The sequence below is a fragment of the Cicer arietinum genome, chromosome 3 (genome assembly GCF_000331145.2).
Source record: "Cicer arietinum cultivar CDC Frontier isolate Library 1 chromosome 3, Cicar.CDCFrontier_v2.0, whole genome shotgun sequence".
Classification (NCBI taxonomy): Eukaryota; Viridiplantae; Streptophyta; class Magnoliopsida; order Fabales; family Fabaceae; genus Cicer; species Cicer arietinum.
This window is the reverse complement of record NC_021162.2, coordinates 55763730-55769230: the sequence shown is the minus strand read 5'-3', so window position 1 is coordinate 55769230 and position 5501 is coordinate 55763730. Positions and strand designations below refer to the sequence as shown.

Genomic DNA, 5501 nt, shown 5'->3' with positions numbered 1-5501 from the left:
CTAGTCACGGACAGTGAATAATCATTGGTCGCTGACTGTGACTGAGATAGACGGCTGCTATATGACTTACGAGCCTTTCCTAGTCATTTGTAATGAACAAGCCTTAATCGTACATCGTGATTGAGATAGTCGGCTGTCCAAGTGTCTCACGAGCTTACTACGAGCCTTCCCTTATCATTTACTATGAATAAGCCTAAGTCATGCAATGAGACTTACACATCATTCGGTCCAAGTGACTCACGATCCTTTCCTAGTCACGGATAGTGAATAAGTCGTAGCTACGATCTATATGGCTAAGAGGGTTGTCTTTCCAACTGACTTGCGAGTTTTCCGAGCCTTCCCCTGTTAGGGAAAGTGGTTTAGCATTAGCCACATATGGTCCATGACTAATAAGGCTTACATGGCCTTGACTTCTTCGAGTTTTTTCACCGTAAGTTGGTATAATAAGTAAAGTTATTCCCAAAAGTAGCTTGTCCATGACCAACTCCCCCAGTCCACGCATAGGTCTAAATATTGGTCGAGGCGTCCTCATTGGTTGGCTCTTAATCGAATTTGTGATGAATTGCCTTAGGACGATACACAAGCAATCCCTCGAGGGAAGGCAATGTTCCATTGTTACTAAAAAACTAGAACAAATATGAATTATTTAATATAGTTATGTGCCTAATATTTTATTTGTTAAACTCTTAATGGAATAGGTACATGTAGGCTACTTGTTGGTTGGGAAGGATGAATAAAAGCGACAAGGGCTAAATCTTAGTGGATCGTGGCTGCAAGGCCACTTTTTCACTTACAATATCATGTCGCATATTTAAGTCGAATGCAAAAGATTCTACCAGCCACTTAATAAGAATTTCTTTCAAAGTGTCCTACAAGTCTTATCCGCTTTACGAGGTCCACCAACGAAACGTGCCTCTGGAAGGCCAAGACCCCGTATTGCTAGTTGGCAAGTGAACGACGGGCACATGCATCGCTTCTAGTTCGTATTCTAACTTATAGGCGTTCAACCATAGTTCAATGCATAGTAGCTTTGCACCACTGGCTTTTCAACCAAGCGTGATGCAAATTGTGCGAATCAACGATTCATCTCGTACTAGGTTGAATTACTATTGTGACACTGTCATTAGTATGATAAACCTATCATATTTCACGATGGTCTAAACCCAGCTCACGTTCCTTATTGGTGGGTGAATAATCCAACATTTGGTGAATTATGCTTCACAATGATAGGAAGAGCCAACAATGAAGGATAAAAAAGCAACTTCGCTATGATAGGCCACACTTTCACGGTTCATATTCGTATTGGAAATCATAATCAAACGAGCTTTTACCATTTTATTCCACATGAGATTTCTATTCTCGTTGAGCTCATCTTAGGACACCCGCGTTATCTTTTAACAGATGTGTCGCCCCAACAAAACTCCTCACCTGCCAATGTCTTCCACCCAAATTGGTCAATCGAAGTCAGCCTTGGATCCAAAAAAAGGGGGCACCGCCCCACCTTCGATTCACGAAATAAGTAAAATAACGTTAAAAGTAGTGGTATTTCACTTCCGTTGTTTCCAGCTCCCACTTATCCTACACCTTTCAAGTCATTTCACAAAGTCAGACTAGATTCAAGCTCAACAGGGTTTTCTTTCCTCGTTCATTTCACCAATCCCATTCCCTTGGTTATGGTATCGATGAAGAGTAGACACGGCCAATGGAAATCTCGTTAATCCATTCATGCACATCAATAATTAGATGACAACATTTGACTACTTTAAGAGAGTCATAGTTACTCGCGCCATTTACTTGCGCTTAGTTGAACTTCTTCACTTTGACATTCAAAGCACTAGGCAGAAATCACATTGCGTCAACCTCTCCATGGACAATCATAATGCCTTTTAATTTTTAATTAAATAATTGGATTCCCCTTATCAGTACCAGTTATGAGTTGATTGTTCGATCCCATGGGAAGAGGCCCTGAAGGGCCTGTTCCCAATCCATCCTCGATCACCATGCGGAAACCTGCTCTCACCGTGGGAGCAGCTCAAGCAGTCCACCAACAACCCCAAGTTCATAACTAGGATCCCTCTTCCCAACCCGCATAGCCAATCCTTTTTTCGAGGTTACATATCCATTTTGTCGACTTCCCTTCCATACACTGTTCCATCGGCTATATGTTGTTCACCTAGGCTCACCAAACACCATGCAACCTGCAGTGCTCTTCCAGCTGTTGGACCTTACCTCTGGTTGAGCCCTTTCCAGAGTAGGCAGACGATTAAACACAAAAGATAACTTTTTCGAGGGATCCGGCCAACGTCTCCGGATTCCCTACCGTTGTCGTCAGCCACCACAACCTAATTTAGGAATTTTAATATGATTCCTTTTTGGTGTCTGTGCTTAGAGCGTTATTAGACTGATTTTTCTTGTCCCCTAGGTTCAACTAACTCATGCGCAAGTGCAGTTCACATGGAACCTTTCCCCTCTTCGGCCTTTAAAGTTCTCATTTTAATATTTGATACTACCACCAAGATCTGCACCAACGATCGCAGCGCCCAGGCTTGCACTTCGGGTTTGGAAGCGACCACAACACCCTCATACTCATCGGGGCTTGGCCCTTTCCTGAATAGTCGGGTATAGATCGCAGGCTTTAGCACCATCCATTTTTTTGGGTTAGTTGATTCAACATGTGAGTTTTTACACACACATTAGCATATTTCGACTTCCAGGATCTCCATCCTGTTGTGTTAATCGTCTAACACCATTTGTGGGGTTTAAGTTAGCACGTAATTGGGCACCGTAACCCAACTTTCGGTTCATCGTGCATCGCCAGTTCTGCTTACCAAAAATTGCCAACTTGGAGCTCTCAATTTCATGGCATGTCTCAATATAGCAGCCACACCGTCCTACCTATTTAAAGTTTAAGAATAGGTTAAAGGTGTTGTGCCCATGATAACTTCAGAAGGAACCAACTATTGGACGATTGGATTAGTCTTTCGCCTCTATACCCATTTCAGGTGAACGGTTTGCACGTAAATATCGTTGCAGGCCTTCACCAGAGTTTCCTCTAGCTTTGACCTGCTTAGGCATAGTTCACCATATGTATGCTCTCATTCGAACCCTTCACCTGCGGTCCCCGATTGGTATGCTCTCATTCGAACCCTTCACAGAAGTTGGTTGGCGGTGCAACCCATAAGAGGATCCCACCATTCAGCTTCATTGTGCCTTACAGGTTTACTCTCCCATTGACTCGCCCACATGTCAGACTCTTTGGTTCGTGTTTCAAGACGGGTCGAATAGGGATCCCACAAGCCAATGGCAAGAGTGCGCAAGTGTTGAAGCACACTAAATTGGTGCGTGCGGCCGTCCACAATCGTGATGATGGCGTCTCCACGAGCATTTTAACAACCCAGAACTAGGCCACCATCACAATTCGTGTCGGTCGTATCCCAAATCGATTGGAGAACCGACATAAACCATTCCACATTCGATCGAGACAAAACTTCGGCCCTCATCTGCTCCCTCCCAATAATTTCAAACATTCTTTGACTATCTTTTCAAATTCCTTTTCACATTTCCCTCGCAGTACTAGTTCGCTATCAATATGACGCCAATATTTATCCTTGGATGGAACTTATTGCTCGATTGGGGCTGCATTCCAAAACAACCCAACTCGTGGACAACGCCTTATGGTGCGATAGGGTCCGAGCACAACGGGGCTCTCAACCTCTCTGACGCTCCCTTCTAGGGGACTTGGGCCCGATCCTCCACTGAGGATGTTTCTCCATCCTACAATTTGAACATTGTAAGCGACCGATTCTCATGATGAGCTTATCTCAATTCGCTCACAGTCACTAAGGGAATCCTTGTTGGTTTATTTTCCTTCGCTTATTGATATACTTAAATTAGTGGGTAGCCCTGTTTGACCTGAGGTTTCATCACAAGCGTTTGGACACATATATGGGTACAAAAGGCCAAACTTTAATAGGGCATCACATGATTGGTCTAGTGCATTACTCAACCACCACCTATCATGGCACCCTGTACCATGGTCTCAATTTTCAACCAACCATTAGACAAAAAAGCTCACGGTAAATCATCCTTCACCAAGAACAGTATCTACGACTAGGAAATCGATAATGGGCTTTGATATGTGACACTCAGGCAGACATGGCCTCAACTTAATGGCATCGAGTGCAACTTGCGTTCAAATACTCGATGGTTCACATGACTTTGCAATTCACACCAAGTATCACATTTCACTACGTTCTTCATTGATGAAAGAGCCTAGGAATCTATTTCCAATAGTCATTCTATTTCATGTGGCAAAAACATTACCCACACGAAAACCGTCTTCGTTTCATGCAGGTGCGCACATAATAAAGTTTTAATTCATAATGCATTCAACGTCGGGGTTTGAGTTTTGGCACACATGAGAACACATTTAAGTGTGCACCTCCAAACCGAAGTTAGGCCGAGGTGTTCAACACCTCAAGCCAACCATATGTGTTCAAACTCATTCACATGTTGGACTACAAATAAGGCATCGACAATGATCCTTCTGTAGGTTCACCTACGAAAACCTTGTTACGACTTCTCATTCCTCTAAATGATAAGGTTCAGTGGACTTATCACAATGTCGTGAGCATCGAACCACCCACATCGCCGTAAATCGAACAATTTACAAGACCATTCAATTGATAGGAGCAACAGGCAGTGTGTATTGTGACACCATAAATCCTAAAATAATGTATACTAATTTATACAAGAATTTTAATTTAATTCGCAGCGGATAAAGAAAATCTGTTTTCACGGAAATAAAACTTTTATAAAATTTTCCCTCTTATAAAACAATAAGGTTTTCACACAAAAAGTTGTTTCTCATTAAATAAATAAAATACAACTTACGACTCTCATTCCCAATATCACATATAAGAGTGGGGTTTCTCCCAAACTTGAACTTCAAAACTCATTAACATGTAACAACTACGATTTTGCAAACGAAGGGTCAAACCAATCAAACAAACAACAAAGGAGGTGAGTTTTGAAATCATGTTGATAGTATAATATAAGTATGAAGAACACACAAACAATCATAATATACTGCATCATAATCACATTACAATATATCAAAATATTTAAGTAAATAGTACCATATTATAACATCAAAGTCACTCAAGTAAAATAAACATCTCATTATAATATGCATCAAATCATCTAAGGGTAATTATTATTACTTTTGAAACACATCAATCACAACAAAACAATCACAAGGAAATGCAATGTTATGCATGAGCTTAGACTCTACTTCATATTGTGGTACCATTCTAACTCTGAAGTACTTAGTTAGGAGGCTTGATACTATGCCACCATCTTCGTGGACGGACAATTCAAATTGGTCATGTCCTCATAGATCCCCTCAACTCAACCCGAGACACATATACGCGGCAGTCAAGGTAAACATGTGTTGCATGGTAGCTCCCAACATTTGGAGTGCAATCTCCAAGTTACCTAGG

The 5501-nt window shown here is 41.8% G+C and overlaps 1 non-coding gene and 1 pseudogene across 1 annotated transcript; both read right to left on the bottom strand.

Moving 5' to 3' along the window:
- Window positions 1-729: 729 nt before the first annotated feature.
- Window positions 730-3921, bottom strand: LOC140919892 (28S ribosomal RNA; annotated as a pseudogene).
- A 218-nt stretch (window positions 3922-4139) lies between these two features.
- LOC113785884 (5.8S ribosomal RNA) lies at window positions 4140-4295 on the bottom strand. The gene has a single exon (XR_012162519.1). It is a non-coding gene; the product is annotated as a 5.8S ribosomal RNA (ribosomal RNA).
- Window positions 4296-5501: the final 1206 nt, after the last annotated feature.